The sequence below is a fragment of the Bos mutus genome, chromosome 15 (genome assembly GCF_027580195.1).
Source record: "Bos mutus isolate GX-2022 chromosome 15, NWIPB_WYAK_1.1, whole genome shotgun sequence".
In the NCBI taxonomy this organism is placed as follows: domain Eukaryota; kingdom Metazoa; phylum Chordata; class Mammalia; order Artiodactyla; family Bovidae; genus Bos; species Bos mutus.
Window position 1 is genome coordinate 63044463 of NC_091631.1, and position 25191 is coordinate 63069653.

Sequence of the window (25191 nt, forward strand, 5' to 3'; positions counted from 1 at the left end):
TGCTCCAGGGCATGTGGGATCTTAGTTCCTCAACTAGGGATCAAATCCACATCCCCTGCATTGTAGGCAGATTCATAACCACTGGACCACCAGGAAGTCCCCAGCAATTCAATTTAATTCAACAACTCTTATGGGTTACAATTATTGCCCTAGAAAAGTATCCTAGATACTGTTGTGAATATAATGATAGGCAGAATACAACAACCTAAGAAGCTTCAAGTTTTGTCAACAGACAAAGACACAGAGAAAAAAGAAACAGAAAGTAAAAACTGAATAAGCAAAGAAAAGTCACAGTAATATAAAAGTAATATAACACAATAGACTAGGGACTTCCCTGGTGGTTCAGTGGTTAAGGATCCAGCTTCCAATGCAGAAGACACAGGTTTGATCCCAACTTGGGAAACTAAGATTCGGCATGCTGTGGGGAAACTAAACCAGCATGCCACAACTTCTGAGCCTGCCTGCCTCAACTAGTGAGGCTGCTCACTGCAAATACTGAATCACTCTGATGCTCATACCACAATGAGAGAGAAGCCCATGTGCTGCAACGAAGAGCCTGTGTGCTACAATGGAAGATCCTGCATGCCACAAAGATCCTAAGTGCCTCAACTAAGATTCAACACAGCCTATATATATATATATATTATACACACACACACACACACACACACACACACACACACACGGGCTTCCCTTGTAGCTTGGGTGGTAAAGAACCTACCTGCAGTGCAGGAGACTCCCCTTCAATCCCTGGGTTGGCAAGAGCCCCTGGAAAAGGGAATGGCAACCCACTCCAGTAATCCTGCCTGGAGAATTCCATGGACAGAGGAGGCTGGTGGGTTACAGTCCCTGGGGTCACAAAGAGTCAGACACGAATGATCAACTAACACACACACACACACACACACACACCAATTAATTAATTAAAAATGACCAAAAGGCTAGATGCCATAAAAAAGGTTAATCCACAAAGGTGTTGAAGTTCAGAGAGGGTTTCCAGTGGGAGGGCTACTAAACTCTCATGAATGAAATGGTATTTAAAGAGAGGCAGAATTTCAACAAATGAACGTGGGGAGCAACATAATCAAAGATTTAGATACAAGAAAATTATGATCAGGATCAACATGTTCCAACCATCGGATTTTATTTTAGAAGAGGTAAGAATGAGAGTTAAAGCTGAAGCAGTAGGTTAAGACAAACTTTAAAGTCTGAAACTAAAACTTTAGACTTTATTTGGAGGCACAGTAGAGCTAAACCTATCACCCTTTCCCTAAAAACAACTCATTTTCCTAAGACACATAAATGTTAACAGGAGATTGAAGTTATGCAGGATAAGAGATAGATTGAGAAGAAAGGAATCATTGTGACAGGGAGAAGGCAAAGTCAAAAAAGCAGTTAGTGTAAGGAGAAGAAGCAATGTTTGAAAAATTTAAGATCATTACACAACAATAATAATCTTTATACTAAAGAGGGAAAAACCATGTCTTCTCAAATGTTCTTAACGGATAAAAATATTATTTGAAAACAATAGTTGGCAGTATTAAGAATTCTTAAAAAGTGAGCAATCTATATTTACTTTTATGAATGATAGGTGAAGTATTTTGTCTTGAAAAAGTATTTTTTAAAAATATTTTATTCTTATTTGTTCAATTTATTTATTTACTTTTTTATTTCACATAAAAATACACATATAGGGTATAGGTGATTTACAATGATACATTAAATTTAGGTGTATAACAAAGTGGTTCTTTTTCAGATTCTTTTCCCACATAGGTTACAATAGACTATTGAGTAAAATTCTCTGTGCTATAAGTAGGTCCTTGTTGATTACCTTTTTTATATACGTAGTGTATATATGTTAAACTCCTAATGTACCAGTCTGCCTCATCATTATCCTTTGGTAACCATAAGATTGTTTTTGAAGTCTCTGATTCTGTTTCTGTTTTGCAGATAAATTCATCTGTATCTTTTGAGTCTACATAGACGTGGTATCACCTAGATAGCATATTGAAAAGCAGAGGCATTACTTTGCCAACAAAGGTCCATCTAGTCAAGGCTATGGTTTTCCCAGTGGTCATGTATGGATGTGAGAGTTGGACTGTGAAGAAAGCTGAAGACTGAAGAATTGATGCTTTTGAACTGTGGTGTTGGAGAAGACTCTTGAGAGTCCCCTGGACTGCAAGCAGATCCAACCAGTCCATTCTGAAGGAGATCAGCCCTGGGATTTCTTTGGAAGGAATTATGCTGAAGCTGAAACTCCAGTACTTTGGCCACCTCATGCAAAGAGTTGACTCATTGGAAAAGACTCTGATGCTGGGAGGGATTGGGGGCAGGAGGAGAAGGGGACGACGGAGGATGAGATGGCTGGATGGCATCACTGACTCAATGGATATGAGTTTGAGTGAACTCTGGGAGTTGGTGATAGACAGGGGCCCTGGCGTGCTGCAATTCATGGGGTCACAAAGAGTCGGACACGACTGAGCAACTGAACTGAACTGAGAAGTGGTATCATATGATATTTTTCTTTCTCTGCCGACTTCATTTTGTGATAATCTCTAGGCTCATCTATGTTGCAACAATTAGCAGTATTTCATTCTTTTATATGGCTCAGTAACATTGTATTTCATATATTTACCACATTTTTTTAATCCATTCATCTGTCAATGGACATTTAGGCTGCTTCCATGTCTAGGCTATTATAAACCATGCTGCAGTGTACATTGTGGTGCTTGTATCTTTTGAATTATGGTTTTCTCCAAATATATCCCCAGGGGTAAGGCACTGTTGGCACTGGAAGTAGAATCCAGACCTGTTAATTCCTAATAAAGTTTAGTCCTGTGGGTGCAGGAGGGCCGAGTGGAGCTACTCCACGTTCAAGGTCAGGAGGGGCAGCTGTGAGGAGATACCCCTCGTCCAAGGTAAGGAGCAGGGGCTGCACTTTGCTGGAGAAGTTGTGAAGAGATGCCCCATGTCCAAGGTAAAAGAAATCCAAGTAAGACGGTAGGTGTTGCGAGAGGGCATCAGAGGGCAGACACACTGAAACCATAATCACAGAAAACTAGTCAATCTGATCACATGGACCAGAGCCTTGTCTAACTCAATAAAACTAAGCCATGCCGTGTAGTGCCACCCAAGGCGGGCGGGTCATGGTGGAGAGGGCTGACAGAATGTGGTCCACTGGAGAAGGGAATGGCAAACCACTTCAGTATTCTTGCCTTGAGAACCCCATGAACAGTATGAAAAGGCAAAATGACAGCATAATGAAAGAGGAACTCCCCAGGTCAGTAGGTGCCCAATATGCTACTGGAGATCAGTGGAGAAATAACTCCAGAAAGAATAAAGGGATGGAGCCAAAGCAAAAACAATACCCAGTTGTGGATGGGACTGGTGATAGAAGCAAGGTCTGATGCTGTAAAGAGCAATATTGCATAGGAACCTGGAATGTTAGGTCCATGAATCTAGGCAAATTGGAAGTGGTCAAACAGGAGATGGCAAGAGTGAACGTCGACATTCTAGGAATCAGCGAACTCAAATGGACTGGAATGGGTGAATTTAATGCAGATGACCATTATATCTACTACTGTGGGCAGGAATCCCTCAGAAGAAATGGATAGCCATCATGGTCAACAAAAGAGTCAGAAATGCAATACTTGGATGCAATCTCAACAATGAAAGAATGATCCCTGTTCGTTTCCAAGGTAAACCATTCAATATCACAGTAATCCAAGTCTATGCCCCAACCAATAACACTGAAGAAGCTGAAGTTGAATGGTTCTATGAAGACCTACAAGATCTTTTAGAACTAAAACCCCCAAAAGACGTCCTTTTCATTATAAGGGACTGGAATGCAAAAGTAGGAAGTCAAGAAACATCTGCGGTAACAGGCAAATTTGGCCTTGGAATACGGAATGAAGCAGGGCAAAGCCAAAAGAGTTTTGCCAAGAGAACATACTGGTCATATCAAGCACCCTCTTCCAACAACAAAAGAGAAGACTCTACACATGGACATCACCAGATGGTCAACACTGACATCAGATTGATTATATTCTTGGCAGCCAAAGATGGAGAAGCTCTATACAGTCAACAAAAACAAGACCAGGAGCTGACTGTGGCTCAGAACATGAACTCCTTATTGCCAAATTCAGACTTAAATTGAAGAAAGTAGGGAAAACCACTAGACCATTCAGGTATGACCTAAATCAAATCCCTTATGATTATACAGTGGAAGTGAGAAATAGATTTAAGGGACTAGATCTGATAGAATGCCTAATGAACTATGGACTGAGGTTCGTGACATTGTACAGGAGACAGGGATCAAGACCATCCCCATGGAAAAGAAAAGCAAAAAAGAAAATGCCTGTCTGGAGAGGCCTTACAAATAGCTGTGAAAAGAAGCGAAGTGAAAAGCAAAGGAGAAAAGGAAAGGTATAAGCATCTGAATGCAGAGTTCCAAAGAATAGCAAGGAGAGATAAGAAAGTCTTCCTGAGTGATCAGTGCAAAGAAATAGATGAAAACAACAGAATGGGAAAGACTAGAGATCTCTTCAAGAAAATTAGAGATACCAAGAGAACATTTCTTGCAAAGATGGGCTTGATAAGGAGAAATGGTATGGACCTAACAGAAGCAGAAGATTTTAAGACGAGGTGGCAAGAATACACAGTAGAACTGTACAAAAAAGATCTTCATGACCAAGATAATCATGATGGTATGATCACTCACCTAGAGCCAGACATCCTGGAATGTGAAGTCAAGTGGGCCTTAGAAAGCATCACTATGAACAAAGCTATTGGAGGTGATGGAATTCCCCTTGAGCTATTTCAAATCCTGAAAGATGATGCTGTGAAGGTGCTGCACTCAATATGCCAGCAAATGTGGAAAACTTAGCAGTGGCCACAGGACTGGAAAAGGTCAGTTTTCATTCCAATCCCAAAGAAAGGCAATGCCAAAGAGTGCTCAAACTACTGCACAATTGCACTCATCTCATACGCTAGTAAAGTAATGCTCAAATTCTCCAAGCCAGGCTTCAGCAATATGTGAACCATGAAGTTCCAGATGTTCAGGCTGGTTTTAGAAAAGGCAGAGGAACCAGAGATCAAATTGCCAACATCCGCTGGATCATTGAAAAAGCAAGAGAGTTCCAGAAAAGCATCTATTTCTGCTTTATTGACTATGCCAAAGCCTTTGACTGTGTGGATCACAATAAACTGTGGAAAATTCTGAAAGAGATGGGAATACCAGAGCATCTGACCTGTCTCATGGAAGCAACAGTTAGAACTGGACATGGAACAACAGACTGGTTCCAAATAGGAAAAGGAGTGCGTCAAGGCTGTGTATTGTACCCCTGCTTATTTAACTTATATGCAGAGTACATCATGAGAAATGCTGGGCTGGAAGAAGCACAAGCTGGAATCAAGATTGCCGGGAGAAATACCAATCACCTCAGATATGCAGATGACACCACTCTTATGGCAGAAGTGGAGAGGAACTAAAAAGGTTCTTGATGAAAGTGAAAGTGGAGAGTGAAAAAGTTGGCTTAAAGCTCAATACTTAGAAACCTAAGATCATGGCCCCATGGGACTGAGATCTAGTCTCATTACTTCATTGGAAATAGATGGGGAAACAGTGGAAACGGTGGCAGACTTTATTTTTTTGGGCTCCACAATCATTGCAGAAGGTGATTGCAGCCATGAAATTAAAAGACACTTACTCCTTGGAAGGAAAGTTAGGACTTCACTGGTGGCCTAGATGATAAAGCATCTGTCTACAATGCGGGAGACCAGGGTTCGATCCCTGGGTTGGGAAGATCCCCTGGAGAAGGAAATGGCAATCCACTTCAGGACTATTGCCTGGAAAATCCCATGGACAGAGGACCCTGGTAGGCTACAGTCCATGGGGTTGCAAAGAGTCGGACACGACTGAGCGACTGAACTGAACTGAACTGAGATAGCATATTGAAAAGCACAGACATTACTTTGCCAACAAAGTTCCATCTAGTCAAGGCTATAGTTTTTCTAGTGGTCATATATGGATGTCAGAGATGGACTGTGATAAAAGCTGAACGCAAAGAATTGATTCTTTAGAACTGTGGTGTTGGAGAAGACTCTTGGAGTCCCTTGGACTGCAAGCAGATCCAACCAGTCCATTTTAAAGAGATTAGTCCTGGGTGTTCTTTGGAAGGACTGATGCTGAGCTGAAACTCCAATACTTTGGCCACCTCATGTGAAGAGTTGACTCATTGGAAAAGACTCTGACGCTGGGAAGGATTGGGGGCAGGAGGAGTAGGGGACGACAGAGGATGAGATGGCTGGATGGCATCACTGACTCAATGGATATGAGTTTGAGTGAACTTCAGGAGTTGGTGATGGACAGGGAAGCCTGGCGTACTGCGATTCATGGGGTCGCAAAGAGTCATACATGACTGAGCGACTGAAATGAACTGAACTGAAGACTAAAATATTTTTTCTTAAATAGTGTTATTGCAGTATAATTGACATATAGCACTGCATAAGTTTAAGGTGATCTGCTGAAATTACTTACACCATAAAATAGCTACCACAATAAGTTTAGTGAGCATCTTATGCATACATGCTCAGTTGCTTCAGTTGTGTCTGACTCTTTTTAAACCTATGGACTGTATCCCACCAGGCTTTTCTATCCATGGGATTCTCCAGGCAAGAATACTGGAGTAGGCAAGAATACTGGAGAAGATTGCCATGTCCTCCTCCAGGGGATCTTCTGGACCCAGGGATCAAACCTGCAGCTCCTGCATTGCAGGTGGATTCTTTATCATGAGCCACCAGGGAAGCCAGTGAACATATCATAGAGATCAAAATTAGAGAAAAAAAAATCCCTTTGATGAGAACTGAGGGTTTACTCTTAACAACTTTCAAATATAACATGCTGCTGCTGCTGCTGCTAAGTCACTTCAGTCGTGTCCGACTCTGTGCGACCCCTGAGACGGCAGCCCACCAGGCTCCTCCGTCCCTGGGATTCTCCAGGCAAGAACACAGTCCTGTTAATTACATTTTTCGTGTTGTATCTTACATCTTCAGTACGTATTTATCTTATAACTTAGTTTGTCCATTTTGACTACATTCATCCCATTTCTGCTCCCTCCAACCCCTTCTGGTAACCACAAATCTGATCTCTTTTGCTATGTTTGTTTAGTTTTGAAGTATAGTAGATCTACAATATACTATTTTGTTTTCTGCTACACACAGTAGTGATTTGATATTCTATACATTTCAAAATAATCACCATGATAAGCTTAGTTACCATATGTCATCATATAAAGATATTACATAATTACTGAAATATTGCCCACACTGTACATTTGATAATCATAACTCATTTATTCTATAATGAGAACTTTGTTTCTCTTAATCTTCTTCAACTATTTCTCCTGCCCCCAACATCTTCCTCTCTAGTAACCATCTGTTTGTTCACAGTATCCATAATGCTGTTTTTGTTATGTTTGGCCACTTGTTTTGTTTTTTAGATTCCACACAAAAGTGAAATTATGCAGTATTTTCCTTTTCCTGTCTGACTTATTTCACATAGCATGATACCTTCTAGAGCCATCCATGTTGTCTCAAATGACAGGATTTCATTTTTTTTAATAAATGGGTAATATTCCATTATATGCATATACCATATCTTCTTTATCTATTCATCTATCAATTGACACTTAGTTTGCTTTCATATTTTTGTCTTTGTTATAAAGTTGCAAGGAACATAGAGGTGTATATCTTTTCTTATTAGTGTTTTTGTTTTCTTTGGATAAACATCCAAGAGTGGAATTTGTGGGTCATATGATAGTTCTACTTTTAATTTCTTTTTCAATTGTAAAGTAGGATAATTGCTTTATAATATTGTGACGGCTTTTGTCACACATCATCATGAATCAGCCACAGGTATACATATGTTCCCTCCCTCTTGTATCCCCCTCCTATCTGCCTCTCCCACCCACCTCTATAGGAGTGACAGAGCACCAGCTTTGGGTTCCCTGTGTCAGGCAGCAAACTCCCACTTGCCACCTGTTTTACATTTGGTAATTTGAATGTTTCAATGCTATTCTCTCATATCATCCCAACCTCTTCTTCCTCCATTGTGTCCAAAAGTCTGTTCTTTATTTCTGTGTCACATTTGCTGCCCTGCACGTAGGATCATCAGTACTATCATTCTAGATTCCATGTGTATGCATTAATATATGACATTTGTCTTTCTCTTTCTGACTTATTTTGCTCTGTATTATAGGCTCTAGATTCATTCACCTCATTAGAACCGACTCAAATGCATTCCTCTTTATAGTTGACAATAGACTGGTTCCAAATAGGAAAAGGAGTATGTCAAGGCTGTATGTTGTCACCCTGCTTATTTAACTCATATGCAGAGTACATCATGAGAAAGGCTGGGCCGGAAGAAGCACAGGCTGGAATCAAGATTGCCAAGAGAAATATCAATAACCTCAGATATGTAGATGACACAACCCTATGGATGAAGTGAAGAGGAACTAAAAAGCCTCTTGATGAAAGTGAAAGTGGAGAGTGAAAAAGTTGGCTTAAAGCTCAACACTCAGAAAACTAAGATCATGGCATCTGGTCCCATCATTTCATGGGAAATAGATGGGGAAACAGTGGAAACAGTGGCAGACTTTATTTTTGGGGGCTCCAAAATCACTGCAGATGGTGATTGCAGCCATGAAATTAAAAGACGCTTACTCCTTGGAAGGAAAGTTATGACCAACCTAGATAGCATATTGAAAAGCAGAGACATTACTTTGCCAACAAATGTCTGTCTAGTCAAGGCTATGGTTTTTCCAGTGGTCATGTATGGATGTGAAAGTTGGACTGTGAAGAAAGCTGAGCGCTGAAGAATTGATGCTTTAGAACTGTGGTGTTGGAGAAGACTCTTAAGGGTCCCTTGGACTGCAAGCAGATCCAACTGGTCCATTCTAAAGGAGATCAGCCCTGGGATTTCTTTGGAAGAACTGATGCTAAAGCTGAAACTCCAATACTTTGGCCACCTCATGCGAAGAGTTGACTCATTGGAAAAGACTCTGATGCTGGGAGGGGTTGGGGGCAGGAGGAGAAGGGGACGACAGAGGATGAGATGGCTGGATGGCATCACTGACTTGATGGACATGAGTCTGAGTGAATTCCAGGAGTTGGTGATGGACAGGGAGGCCTGGCATGCTGCAATTCATGGGGTCACAAAGAGTCGGATACGACTGAGCGACTGAACTGAACTGAACTGAACTGAATAGTCCATCGTGTCTGTGTATCAAAACTGCCTCATACATTCATCTCCTGATGCACATCTAGGTTGCTTCCATGTCCTAGCTATTGTAAATAGTGTTCCAATGAACACTGGGGTATGTGTGTTTTTTTCAACTATGGTTTCCTCAGGCTCTATGCCCAGTAGTGCAATTGCTGGGTCATATGGAGTTTTATTCCTAGTTTTTAAAGGAATATGCATACTGTTCTTCATAGTGGCTGCATCAATTTTCATTCTACCAACAGTGTAAGAGGGTTCCCTTTTCATCACACTCTCTCCAGCATTTATTGTTTGTATATTTTTAAATGATGGTCATTCTGACTGGTGTGAGGTGATACCTCATTGTAGTTTTGATTTGAATTTCTCTAATAGAGAGTGATATTGAGAATCTTTTCACTTGTTTACTAGCAATCTTCATGTCTTTGGAGAAATATCTGTTCAGGTCTTCTGCACACTTTTTTGATTGTGTTGTTTATTTTTCTTGTATTGAGTTGCATGAACTACTTGTATACTTTGGAGTTAATTCTATGTTTGTTGTTTCATTTGCTATTATCTTCTCCCATTCTGAGGATTGATTTCACATTTCTCATAGTTACCTTTGTGTGAAAAACCTTTTTATTAGGTCCTTTTGTTTCTATTTCCATTCCTCTAGGAGTTGGGTCATAGATTCTCTTGCTGTGATTTATGTCAGAGAGTTTCTGCCTAGGTTTTATAGTTTCTGGCCTTACATTTAGGTCTTTAATCCATTTTGTATTTATTTCTGTGTATGGGGCATTAGGACATGTTCTAATTTCATTCTTTTGCACTTAGCTCACCAGTTTTCCCAGCACCACTTGTTGAAGAGACTGTCTTTTCTCTATTGTATGTTTTTGCCTCCTTTGTAAAAGATAATGTGTCCATGGCTGCATGGATTTATCTCTGGATTTTCTGTCTTGTTCTATTGGTCTATATTTATGTTTTTGTGCCAGTATCATACTATCTTAATAACTGTAGCTTTGTAGTATAGTCTGAAGTCAGGAAGGTTGATTGGAAGAGGTCAGTTTTCATTCCAGTCCCAAAGAAGGGCTATGCCAAAGAATACTCAAACTATCATATAATTGCACTCACTTCACATGCTTATAAGGTTATGCTCAAAATCCTTTAAGCTAGACTTCAACATATGTGAACTAAGAATGTACAATCTGGGTTTAGAAAAGGCAGAAGAGCCAGAGATCAAATTGCCAACATTCATTGGATCATAGAAAAATCAAGGAAGTAACAGAAAAACATCTACTTCTGCCTAATTGACTAATTTAAAGTCTTTGACTATGTGGATGACAACAAATTGTGGGAAATTCTTAAGAGATGGGAATACCAAACCATCTTACCTATCTCCAGAGAAACCTGTATGCAGGTCAAGAAGCAATAGTTGGAACCAGGCATGGAACAATGTACTGTTTCAAAATTGGGAAAGGAGTATGACAAAGTTGTACATTGTCACTCTGTTTATCTAACTTATATGCAGTATACATCATGTGAAGTGCTAGGCTGGATGAATCACAAGCTGAATCAAGATTGCCAGGAGAAATATCAACACTCTCAGATATGCAGATGATACCACTCTGCTAAAGGAGAGTAAAGAGCTAAAGAGCTCCTTTAGGAGCTAAAGGAGGCTAAAGAGCTTCTTGCTGAGGGTGAAAGAGGAGAGTGAAAAAGCTAGTTTGAAACTCACATTAAAAAAACTAAGATCATGGCATTTGGTTTCATCACTTCATAACATATAGAATGGGGAAAAGTAGAAGGAGTTACAGATTTTATTTTGGGGGGGCTCCAGAATCACTGTAGATGGTGACTGCAGCCAAGACATTAAAAGATACTTGCTCTTTGGAAAGAAAGCTACGACAAACATAGAAATCATGTTTAAAGGAGAAGACATCCTTTTCCTGACAAAGGCTTCTATAGTTGAAGCTATAGTCTCTCCAATAATTATGTACAGATTTGAGAGTTGGCACATAAAGAAGACTGAGTGCCAAATAATTGATGCTTTTGAATTGTAGTGCTGGAGAAGATTCTTGAGATTTTCTTGAACAGCAAGGAGCTCAAACCAGTCAATCCTAAATGAAATCAACCCTGAATGTTGGAAGCACTGATGTTGAAACTGAAGGTCCGATACTTTGGCCACCTGATGTGAACAGCTGACTCATTGGAAAAGACCATAATGCTGGGAAAGATTGAAGGCAAAAGGAAAAAAGAGACAATGGAGGATGAGATGGTTAGACAGCATCACTGACTCAATGGAAATGCATTTGAGCCAAGTCCAAGATATAGTGAAGAACAGGGAACCCTTGCATGCTGGAGTCCATGGAGTCAAATGTGTCAGATATGACTTAGTGACTGAACAAAAACAAAGTTTAAAGGTGACTTCTCCCAATATATTCTATTTTCTTACCTTTAAAATGTATTCTCATAATAAAAATTATGGTCTTTGTTTGAAATTAAACTCCTTTGTTTTGTGAGGAATTGTAACATACTTATATACTTAATATAACAATCCAATATATTAATAATACAATATAAAATTTTGCAAATTCCTTTAAAGAGCAATGTGCATAAATGAGAAAAAGTGATAAACAGAAATTGACTTAGAAAAGTTTGATTACCTGCCAAATCTTGAATTTTGAAAGAAAAAAATAAGTTCACAAAGCATTATTATTTTTAAAATTTAGTAAAAATGACATTACAATACATATAATAGCTATGTGATTTTGCCTAGTTAGCTCTGTTAGTTATTTCTTTAAAGATATTCATATGTTAGAAATTTCCTTCTATTCCCACAACCTCAGTCTTAGCTCAAGTCTGGAACTGTAATATTGTCTTTTAATAGTTATATTTCCTCTAGTTTTCCCTATTCCCTCCATGTGAAACATTACCTCTAAATAAGTTTTTCTTTCATCATGTTTCTTGTGGACTCAAATGTATGCAATGGGTCTCTAATAGCATATATCAAAGTTGAAAATAAAATAAATTCTCAGCCTTGCTAGATGTACTTTATATTGGAATAATTTTAGATTTAGAGAAGTATTGAAAGGATAGTACAATGAGTTCCCCTATACTATTTACTCTGTTTTCCTAGTGTTAACATTTCACATAACTCTGGTATTTATTTGTCATAACTAAGAAATCAATTATAGTATGCTATCAATATTAACTGAACTGAAGGCTTTATTTAGATTTTACTATTCTTCCACTAATATCCTTTTTATTTTCCATAATTTAGTGTACAATTTTTGGAAATAATATAGACCTGCTGATTTTTTTCTAACTCATGAGGAAACAGAAGACAAGATTATTCACATGTCTTACCTAGGGTCATAAACTAATTAGAAGCAGAAAATTAAGGTGAACTTGAGTTTCCTGATATTGATATTTTTTTGTTTACCCAATCACTTATTTAATCAGTCAGAAACAATTAAGGAATCTTCCAAACTACGGGTCACTTTGCATCTAATGTATTAGAAAAAAACATTTTTCCAGAAAAGTACACACAATAGTCTTGTATCACTGACCGTGTTTGTGACGCAGATTGTCTTGTTTCTCACTGTGTGCACTGTTCACTGAATGCAGGGTTGGCAAGGCTTGAGCTAAGAGGCTGGAGAAGACTTGAGGAGCTGTAGAAACTGCAGACATGTTTATTCTTTCATGGCTGGCTTGGCAGCCATAACACAGCCTCTCTCCTGGCTGACCCAGCAGCCATAGCAGCAGCCACAACATAACCTCATATAACATAACCATGATGCCGCTCCAATGAAGTCCTGATGCAGCAACAGCGAGGGCTTTCATGACCAAGTGAGTACATGACATGCATGAGCAGTGTTAGAAGTGATTTCAGCTGTTACACAACCATGCAAAGTCATTGTTTACAGAACATGGGCAAGAGGGCATGAGAGCATGGGGTGAGAGCATGACTAGCACCATCCTGTAATTTCCCCACAAATATGCTTAGAAAATATGTCAGGGAACTCATAAACACGCTAACCTTAATATTTACTTAAATAGTATACCATCGCTCAATACCTTAACATACTGTATTTATCTATGTTCTACTTTGGATATTTAAATCAAATTTCACTTAATTGGTTTCATAGTCAAGAAATATTTAAAAATTTAGCTTAGACTTTTTAGCTTAAATGTGAACATCTAAAAAATTCTAAATAAATAATGTTATTTATTCGTTATTAATTGCAAAATAAACATTTACCACCCAGTCACCTACCATGGTGCCATTTTTAGTGAAGAAAAGAAAGATGTGCCTTCGATTTCCCTCTTACTTTAGAGGGAATTATGCTCAATTATTTTAGTAACTATTTTTCACTGCATAGTGATCTAGATAATATGAAGAATTTAGTAAACTTGATATTATTTGTAAAGATATTTATGGCCAATAAAATAGCTAGTTTTTGTACTTCATTGAAATTCCTCTTTTGTGTGAAATTAATAGATGTCTGCCAAATTAGAGCTATTGACATGAAACCAACTCATGTCTTTAAACTCTGCCCCCTAAACTTGGTAATTAACTTTGTAGCATTACTGTCATGGGAAAAGAGAAACACCCTTCATACAGAGTAAAGAATGTGTCCTAATATAGCAATATTTCTGCATTCAATCTAGAGCCTTATGATATAGACCAAACCTATGCCAGTCAGTCAGACTATCATAAGAATGTCAAAATTGCAAGTCCCACTTTTCATTTCATATCTATGAAAAATTGTTGTTTAGTTGCTAAGTTGTGTCCTACTCTTTTGTGACCCAATGGACTATAGCTCATCAAGCTTCTTTATCTGTGGGATTTCCCAGGAAAGAATACTGGAGTGGATTGCCATTTCTCTCTCCAGGAGATCTTCCATACCCAGGAATTAAACCCATGTCTCCTGCACCGCAGGCAGATTCTTTACCACTGAGTCACCAGGGAAGCACTAGTTAGCCATTATTACATAATACTTACTTATATATTTTTGTATTGTTTCTGACAACCATAAGCAATTAGACTTACAGAAGTGAACTAATATATATAACTTTTACTATAAAAATAATATAACATTATATTCTTATCCTCAAAGACTTCACTATTATTACCTTAACTGTGGTGGTAAATATATGGAATGATTGAGGTAGAATATTCCAAGTGTCAAAAAAGTCAACCAGATTGATTTTTTAAAATTAGGAAGCCTTATGATTTCCAATCTTCAGAATTATATTATCTGAGGGAATATGCTATTTGATACATCAAAGAGACAAAGGAAGAAAGAGCAAAATAAAAAATGTCCTTAAGTAGAATATCCCAATCAATTTTGCTCTGTGTGACTTTTATTGACACTTTTAAAAGGATAATGTGAATATCAGTCTTTGTAATTGAAAAAAAAAATAGAAATATAATTCTTTATTTTTAAATTACTTAATTAATTTTAATTGGAGGTTAATTACAATATTGTGGTAGTTTTTGCATACATCGACATGAATCAGCCACGGGTGCACATGTGTCACCACATCCTGAACCCTCCTCCCATCTCCCTCCCCACCCCATCCAGAAATATAATTTTTGAGTCACAGCTTAATTTGTCATTTTGGAAACAGTATTGGCATTTGTATTTACTAATTTTTTTTTATTTTGTAAAATACAGTGTTTACTATCTTTGGTGCTTCTCTGAAGAATAAGATGATCAATAAAGTCACTTGAAAGACTTATAGGACAAGAAAATACCAGCCCAAATTAAAAAAAAAATATAGTCACTAGTGTGGATGAGCATTCTGATTTTTTAAAAACCAAACTCTATATATACTAGACAGAATTCTCTGAAGCCCTTTGAATGTATTTCCTCTTATTAAGTATCTATACTAAGAAGCATAGATATTTACAATAATATCTCATGCTTATGTAATAATAATATTGACAAGGAATAGAAGCAGATTTTCTATGTAGTGTTGCAAACCACTCCAGTATTCTTACCTGGAAAATTCCATGGACAGAAGAGCCTTGAGGGTTACAGCCCATGAGGTCCCCAAGAGTCAGACAAGACAGACACACACACTCAGTAACTATTAACTTTCACATGCAAAGAAAAATATATCCAAGTAGGTTAATCTTTCTTCAGTTTTTCCATGCATATCTCAGTTTACTAGAAACATGCATTCCTCTAAATTGTAAAGTGAAATTCTGAATAGTATGCCTATATTCACTGTGATTTTTGTTATATGCATTAAACACACAATGTTTTAGCATTACAAACAGAGATGGTTTTCTGTTTAATGTGAAAGCCAAGGCATTCTAATTCTGGTTCACTTAGCCACTACTGTATCCTGCTCCACTGTACATCACCTGATATGATGAGCTGTTTATATATCACTGGTTAGAAGGTAACTTGGTTTGAACTGAAAAAGGGGTCTCTCACAGTCATTGAAAAGAGGCATTCTGAAAAGTCTATGCTATGCTAAGTCACTTCAGTCATGTCCGACTCTGTGCGACCCCATAGACGGCAGCCCACCAGGCTCCCCCGTCCTTGGGATTCTCCAGGCAAGAACACTGGAGTGGGTTGCCATTTCCTTCTCCAATGCACGAAAGTGAAAAGTGAAAGGGAAGTCGCTCAGTCGTGTCCAACTCTTAGCGATCCCATGGATTGCAGCCTAACAGGCTCCTCCGTCCACGGGATTTTCCAGGCAAGAGTACTGGAGTGGGGTGCCATCGCCTTCTCTGGAAAAGTCTGTAAGCAGGTCAATTGTAAAATATGAGAAAAGAAAAATGCTTAAAAGTTAAGGAAATTTTATATAAAGGAATTAAACGGTCTTTCTACATTATTAGTTTGCACTTAGTAAGGAAATACAATTGATTCTGCTCAGGCAAATAATTTGAGTATGAATACCATTTCAAAATTTGCTGAAAATGTCCCTAATATAAGGAATTATTTCAGTTTCATAGATCAGAAACATGATATTATAGACAATTGCTTGTAAAATGTGGATTATTTACAAATGTGAATCAATGGGAATAAAGATGAATGCAAACATAGCATCATTCAGAGAGAAATGAAAACATCAAGCATGAAAAATTCAATAAAAATTTCTTTTTGTCTAGAAATGAAACTGGCAATAAAGTGCTCTAGGTGAAAAAGAAATGATCCTTGAGCATTACTGCAGGCAACAAGATGACTCACACTCAGTCTAAAAAATAAATACTATGATATAAAAGTTACAGTCTTGATTTCAAAATCTTCATTCCTAGGTCAAAATGAATATTGAAGTAAACAATACCTAATCATTCCAATTCTAGTAACCTAGAGGAAACTCAGTTATTTATATCACATGAAATGTAAGTAGCTTAAACTTATGTAATGATCATAGTGATCATGTCATGTTCATAGGAACATACTTTGTAATAATTAAAAATTAAAAAGAACCTAAGTGTTCATCAATACAGGAATAGATGACTAAAAACTGAAACACAGCACAGTCATACCCTGGAAAGTTGAAGCATGATTAAAATGATGAACTAGAGCTATATATGTCTCAGCAAGGATGGATGCTAAAACATGAAATTTTTAAAAAGGTCAAATGAAGGTTTATAGAGACATATCATTTATGCAAATTAAAATAAAATTCTATTGTTTATGGATACACACAACAAAGTCAATGTATAAGACACTAGGCTTCGAAAGACACCAGATTCATTAGGGTATTTGTCACAAAGAAAGGAAGGAAAAATTTCAAAGGAAATGTCTTTATTTTTATTAAACAAGATTTGAAACAAATATAAATTCTCAAACCAGTGGTGAAATTATAGTATTATGTTATTCATTTTAAACTTAACACTTTAAAAATATTTCTAAAAGTGTTATTTTCATCAACTACTTAGACATTTCAGGCAAAATATATTTGGAGTGAATTACCCAGAAAATTATTTCAATTTATCATAATATGCAAAATATACACCTTTTCAAAGTTTATGAAATTATATAATCTTTCTAAAAATAAATGAATATAAACTTTTCTGAATGAGGAAAGGGGATCAAGATAGTAGTCTTGATCTTTTCTTACTCAACAGTAAGACATAGAGTTCACCTTTTCCCTCAGAAACATTGAAAATACATCTACAAGTGGAATAATTCACACAGAACAGCTACTGATAGTCAGCAGAAGACTTCACACATCCAGGAAAACAAGAAAACCTCCACATAACTGGGTAGGACAAAAGGAATCAGAACAGAGCTTGCACCCCAAGGATAGAGCTGTGAAGGAGGAAAGATCCCTCCTCCCTGGGAAGTCTTTCCATTAATGGGGAGATCAGCCTAAATAGAGGGCGAGCTTCACAGCCTAACAGGAGAGAGCAGCAACAGGTTTATGGAAGGAAAAATGGAGAGTACCCTGCACAGAGATTCAGCACTTCTGCCCTTCAGTTCCCATCCTGAGACATTCCTCTGTCAGTACAGGTGGGGACCAAGTGCTGAAGCTCAGGATCTGGAGGTCAGATCCAGGGAAAGGACTAGGGTTAGATGTGTAGAAACAGTTTGAAGAGGTCAGGTTGTGGAAACTGAGGGTATGATCTGAAGGAGCCTGGGCCTGCTTAGAGAGGCAAGTCATCATTATTTTAAAAAAGGCTCACAAAGAGATGGGCAGGGCCACTATTATTGGGGGAAAAAAAAAAAAAGGCTCATAAAGAGATGAGCAGGACCACCATATGTGCTTTTTTCCCTGTTAGCACTCCCAGGCAACAAGGCACCACCTTTAGGGGCTCTAGGGGCAGGTGTGAGTCACTGCTGCCATCTTAGGCTCCAGAGGCGGGCACTGGCTGCCTCTATCAGACTTGTGAGTAGATGCCATGTCCTGCCCTCATTGTCCCAGGAGAGTCCATAGCTTCTGCCACTAGAAAATCCATGTGCAGGTGTCAGGACCTGTCCCAGCTGCCCCTGGATGGTATGGATAGATTTCACAACTAAAAAAATTTGCAAAAAAAATGGGACCAGAGCTTCCTCCCATAGTCCCAGGATTACGTAGATAGCTCTTGCCACTAGGAAATCCATGAGCAGGAGCCAGGACTTGGCCCCACTGTCTAGGGAAGGGCTGCTGTACCTTAACACTGCATATCAAGGAGATAATGGCCAGCACATACTGAGGAAGGAGGCAGCAAGCATCCAGACTAAAAGCAGCCCCTTGATTCTGGGAAAGAGGGCAAAGTAGAAGGATTTGAGCTCATTTCCTCTCAGAAAAATGCCAAAATCAAAACTTCTAAATAACCATCAATAAAAATAACTGGAACTAACCAAAAAGATATTTTACATTAAAAAACTAAGAAGCCACAATGAGATGAAAGGAGGGACACTTTCATGACATGATCAAATCTCATATGCACTGGGTGAGTGACCCATGAACCGGAAAAAAATATCACAGAGGTTCTCCCATAAATATGAGAGTTCTGAGCCCCACATCAGGCTCCCCAGAGTGTGGCCGTAAGAACAATCATCTCCAAAGCATTTGGCCAGTAGAAGTAGAGAACAGGAACTCCACAGGACTGGGAGAAACAAAGACTCTACACTTGGAGGGTAAAAACAAGGTTTTACATACACTGGAATCCAGCAAAAAATAGTAACTCCACAGGGGCCAGGGCTGTATCTTCATATGAAAATTGCAGGGTATCCTGGAGAGGTGGGGGTTGGCTGTGGCTAACTGGGGATGGGGGCTGTGAGGGGACAAAGACACTGGTGAAGGAAGTCCCAGAGAATAGTGATCACTGTGCTAGCACAAAGACCCAGCCCTAGCCAACATCCTGCAAGCTTTGGTACTAGAACACCTCATGGCACACAACCAGCAGGATAGGAGTACAGACCTGCTTATCAGCAGACAGGGTGCCTGAAGCCATATGGAGCTCACAGTTCAGTAACTCAGTCGTGGCCGACTCTTTGAGACCCCATGAATCGCAGCACGCCTGGCCTCCCTGTCCATCACCAACTCCCGGAGTTCACTGAGACTCAAGTCCATCGAGTCAGTGATGCCATCCAGCCATCTCATCCTCTGTCGTCCCCTTCTCCTCCTGCCCCCAATCCCTCCCAGCATCAGTCTTTTCCAATGAGTCAACTCTTCACATGAAGTGGCCAAAATACTGGAGTTTCAGCTTTAGCATCATTCCTTCCAAAGAAATCCCAGGGCTGATCTCCTTCAGAATGGACTGGTTGGATCTCCTTGCAGTCCAAAGGACTCTCAAGAGTCCTCTCCAAAACACAGTTCAAAAGTATCAATTCTTCAGCACTCAGCTTTCTTCACAGTCCAACTCTCACATCCATACATGACCACAGGAAAAACCATAGCCTTGACTAGACGGACCTTTGTTGGCAAAGTAATGTCTCCTGCTTTTCAGTATGCTATCTAGGTTGGTCATAACTTTTCTTCCAATGAGTAAGCATCTTTTAATTTCATGGCTTCAGTCACCATTTGCAGTGATTTTGGAGCCCAAAAAAATAAAGTCTGACACTGTTTCCCCATCTATTTTCCATGAAGTGGTGAGACCAGATGCCATGATCTTCATTTTCTGAATGCTGAGCCTTAAGCCAACTTTTTCACTCTCCTCTTTCACTTTCATCAAGAGGCTTTTTAGTTCCTCTTCACTTTCTGCCATAAGGGTGGTGTCATCTGCAGATCTTAGGTGATTGATATTACTCCCAGCAATCTTGACTCCAGCTTGTGCTTCTTCCAGTCCAGCATTTCTCATGATGTACGCTGCATATAAATTAAATAAGCAGGGTGACAATATTCAGCCTTGATGTATTCCTTTTCCTATTTGGAACAAGTCTGTTGTTCCATGTCCAATTCTAACTGTTGCTTCCTACCTGCATATAGGTTTCTCAAGAGTCAGGTCAGGGGGTCTGGTATTCCCATCTCTCTCATAATTTTCCACATTTTATTGTGATCCACACAGTCAAAGGCTTTGGCATAGTCAATAAAGCAGAAATAGATGTTTTTCTGGAACTCTCTTGCTTTTTCGATGGTCCAGCGGATGTTGGCAATTTGATCTCTGGTTCCTCTGCCTTTTCTAAAACCAGCTTGAACATCTGGAAGTTCATGGTTCATGTATTGCTGAAGCCTGGCTTGGAGAATTTTGATCATTACTTTACTAGCATGTGAGATGAGTGCAATTGTGTGGTAGTTTGAGCATTCTTTAGCATTGCCTTTCTTTGGGATTGGAATGAAAACTGACCTTTTCCAGTCCTGCGGCCACTGCGGAGTTTTCCAAATTTGCTGGCATATTGAGTGGAGCACTTTCACAGCATCATCTTTCAGGATTTGAAAGAGCTCAACTGGAATTCCATCACCCCCACTAGCTTTGTTCGTAGTGATGCTTTCTAAGGCCCCCTTGACTTCACATTCCAGGATGTCTGGCTCTAGGTGAGTGATCGCACCATCGTGATTATCTTGGTTGTGAAGATCTTTTTTGTATAATTCTTCTGTGTATTCTTGCCACCTCTTCTTAATATCTTCTGTTTCTGTTAGGTCCATACCATTTCTGTCCTTTATCAAGCCCATCTTTGCATGAAGTATTGAGAGCGTAACAGGCAGGAAGGCCAGGGATCTCCAAACGGAGGAAATAGCCTGCAAGTGTCAGACATTTTTAGCTCTCTTAAGCGGCAGGACGAAACAAACTAGCAATATTTTTTCCTTCTCTATACAAATTTAAAAGGAGGTTTCTCTTAAAATACTGTGTTGCCATAATGACCCCTGGTTTCACCTAGAGATAACCAATACGTTTTTCTTATGGAAATGTTTATCTTAAGATATGCTAATATACTATGCATTTACCCCCAAACTCTGTCTTCAAGTCGGTTCCGCCTCTTGGCTCAAAACCTACTTGACATCTTTCTAAATTCCATATATATGCGTTAGTATACTGTATTGGTGTTTTTCCTTCTGGCTTACTTCACTCTGTATAATAGGCTCTAGTTTCATCCACCTCATTAGAACTGATTCAAATGAATTCTTTTTAATGGCTGAGTAATACTCCATTGTGTATAAGTACCACAGCTTTCTTATCCATTCATCTGCTGATGGACATCTAGGTTGCTTCCATGTCCTGGCTATTATAAACAGTGCTGCGATGAACATTGGGGTACACGTGTCTCTTTCCCTTCTGGTTTCCTCAGTGTGTATGTGACAAACCAGTATGTTATACTCAGATATTGTTACCCTAATCTATGTAAATGAAACTATTTGTATGGTGGTCTGCCCTTATTCAAGATTCAAGTTAATCATTTTATGGCCCAGGATAAACCATTTGTGCCAAGATTACCCCAAAATGCATCTTATGGGTGAGGGGCCTGGTGCCATTCTGAATTTTAAGACATTCCTTTCTTTCATTAACAGACTGCTAGTGACTATATAACATCCAGCTGAAGACTAGCAGGGGGGTACTCTTCTGCCCCCTTCTGATGCCTATGTCAGAAGCTTTCTCTATCTCCTTTATACTTTAATAAAACTTTATTACACAAAAGCTCTGAGCGATCAAGCCTTGTCTCTGGCCCCAGATTGAATTATTCTCCTCTGGGGGCCAAGAATCCCAGTGTCTTTGCGTGATTCAACAACAACCTTTCAGTATCTCTAATTTTCTTGAAGAGATATCTAGTCTTTCCCATTCTGTTGTTTTCCTCTATTTCTTTGCATTGATCGCGAGGAAGGCTTTCTCATCTGTTCTTGCTATTCTTTGGAATTCGGCATTAAGATGTTTATATCTTTCCTTTTCTCCTTTGCTTTTCACTTCTCCTCTTTTCACAGCTATTTGTAAGGCCTCCTCAGACAGCCATTTTGCTTTTTTGCATTTCTTTTCCATGGGGGTGGTCTTGATCCCTGTGCCCTGTACAATGTCATGAACCTCCATCCATAGTTCATCAGGCACTCTATCAGATCTAGTCCCTTAAATCTATTTCTCATTTCCACTGTATAATCATAAGGGATTTGATTTAGGTCATATCTGAATGGTCCAGTGGTTTTCCCTACTTTCTTCAATTTAAGTCTGAATTTGCCAACAAGGAGTTCATGATCTGAGCCACAGTCAGCTCCTGGTCTTGTTTTTGCTGACTGTATAGAGCTTCTCCATCTTTGGCTGCAAAGAATATAATCAATCTGATGTTGGTGTTGACCATCTGGTGATGTCGATGTGTAGAATCTTCTCTTGTGTTGTTGGAAGAGGGTGTTTGCTATGACCAGTGCATTTTCTTGGCAAAACTCTATTAGTCTTTGCCCTGCTTCATTCCGTATTCCAAGGCCAAATTTGCCTGTTACTCCAGGTGTTTCTTGACTTCGTATTTCTGCATTCCAGTCCCCTATAATGAAAAGGACATCTTTTTTGGGTGTTAGTTTTAAAAGGTCTTATAAGTCTTCATAGAACTGTTCAACTTCAGCTTCTTCAGCGTTACTGGCTGGGGCATAGAGTTAGATTACTGTGATATTGAATGGTTTGCCTTGGAAACGAACAGAGATCATTCTGTCATTTTTGAGATTGCATCCAAGTACTGCATTTCGGACTCTTTTGTTGACCATGATGGCTACTCCATTTCTTCTAAGGGATTCCTGCCTGCAGTAGTAGATATAATGGTCATCTGAGTTAAATTCACCCATTCCAGTTCATTTTAGTTCACTGATTCCTAGAATGTCAACGTTCACTCTTGCCATCTCTTGTTTGATCACTTCCAATTTGCCTTGATTCGTGGACCTAACATTCCAGGTTCCTATGCAATATTGCTCTTTGCAGCATTGGACCTTGCTTCTATCACCAGTTACATCCACAACTGGGTATTGTTTTTGCTTTGGCTCCATCCCTTTATTCTTTCTGGAGTTATTTCTCCACTGATCTCCAGTAGCATATTGGGCACCTACTGACCTGGGGAGTTCCTCTTTCAGTATCCTGTCATTTTGCCTTTTCATACTGTTCATGGGGTTCTCAGGGCAAGACTACTGAAGTGGTTTGCCATTCCCTTCTCCAGTGGACCACATTCTGTCAGACCTCTCCACCATGACCAGCCCGTCTTGGGTGGCCCCACAGGGCATGGCTTAGTTTCATTGAGTTAGACAAGGCTGTGGTCTGTGTGATCAGATTGACTAGTTTTCTGTGATTATGGTTTCAGTGTGTCTGCCCTCTGATGCCCTCTTGCAACACCTACCATCTTACTTGGGTTTCTCTTACCTTGGACGTGGGTTATCTCTTCACGGCTCTTTCAGCAAAGTGCAGCCATTGCTCCTTACCTTGGACGAGGGGTATCTCCTCACTGCCACCCCTCCTGACCTTCAACGTGGAATAGCTCCTCTAGGCCCTCCTGTGTCCGCTCACAGCTGCCTTTAAACATGTCCATTGACATGGCCCTGCCCACTAGATCAACCAGTGAGTGAGCAGGCAGCAGTCCCTCCCAACATGAAGCCAAAACAAGTCTCAGAACCAAAGTCACCCACCAGAGGGCACATACCAGAAGCAAGAAGAACTATGACCCTTCAGCCAGAAAAAAGGAGAATACAAAAAAAGTTAGAGAAAATGAGATAGGAAAGAAGTAATTTGCAGACAAAGGGACAAGATGAAAACCCATAGGAACAACTAGGTGAAGAGGAAATAGGAAATCTGGGAAAGAATTTGGGCTAATGATAGTACAAATGGTCTAAGTTCTTAGAAAATGAATTGAGGCACAGATTGAAAAGTTACAAGGGTATTTAACAAAGGATAGAAGATTAAAGAACAAACAAATGATGAACAATATAATATTGAAGTGAAAAATATACTAGAACACTAGGAGAAAACAATAGCAGAATAATTGAGACAGAAGAATGAATAAGTGAGTTGGAAGACAGAATGGTTGAAATCACTGCCATGGAACAGAGTAAAGAAAAAAGAATGGAAAGAAATGAGGACAGTGTCAGAGATCTCTGGGACACCATTAAACACACCAATATTCACAATATAAGGCTCTCAGAAGGAGAAGAGAGAAAGGGTCAGAGAAAATATTTGAGGAGATTATAGTTGAAAACTTCCCTAACATGGGAAAGGAAAAAAATCACTGAAGTCCAAGAAGTACAGAGAATTCTATACAAGGAAAATCCAAGGAGGAACATGCCAAGACACATGTTAATCAAACTGGTAAAAAATTGTAGACCAAAATAAATAAATAAATAAAAAATAAATAATAATAAAATCAACAAGAGTGATGGATAACACATAGAGAAGGCATGAAGTGCTCCAGAAGCCTCAGTACTCCCTGAGTCATTGTCTGGGTGGTAGAGGAGGTTCTGTGAATGTGAACTGCCCTGATCTGCACCTGCATGGCCATGGAAGGGACCAAGAAGCACTCAGAGTGCCATTGCTTCTAGGCCCAGATCCCACCCAGGATTTTGTGGAAACCCCCACCCCCATTCCAGGCCTTCCACAAACTCCACAGTAACAGCCACAGCCACTTCATATGATTTAAGAGACCTGCACTCCTATACCGGAGAAGGCAATGGCACCCCACTCCAGTACTCCTGCCTGGAAAGTCCCATGGATGGAGCAGCCTGGAAGGCTGCAGTCCATGGGGTCCCTGAAGGTCGGACACGACTGAGTGACTTCACTCTCACTTTTCACTTTCATGCATTGGAGAAGGAAATGGGAACCCACTCCAGTGTTCTTGCCTGGAGAATTCCAGGAACGGGGGAGCCTGGTGGGCTGCCGTCTACGGGGTCACACAGAGTCGGACACGACTGAAGTGACTTAGCAGCAGCAGCAGCAGCACTCCTATACCATATGAAGGAAAAAGCCAAAACTGAGTCCTGTCAATGTCACTGTGGGTACAGGACGCTAGTGCAAGGCCATGGCTGCAGTTCTTTGGGATGTACATGGAATAACTGTAGGGTACTGCAGTGGGAGAGGTGAAGCTTTTTGATACTGG

General features: G+C 39.6%; 1 protein-coding gene across 1 annotated transcript in view; it reads right to left on the bottom strand.

The window, feature by feature from the left end:
* The window catches only part of GUCY1A2 (guanylate cyclase 1 soluble subunit alpha 2), a 500240-nt gene that overhangs the window by 15379 nt on the left and 459670 nt on the right, over nt 1-25191 (bottom strand). The gene's annotated exons all lie outside the window — the stretch shown is intronic.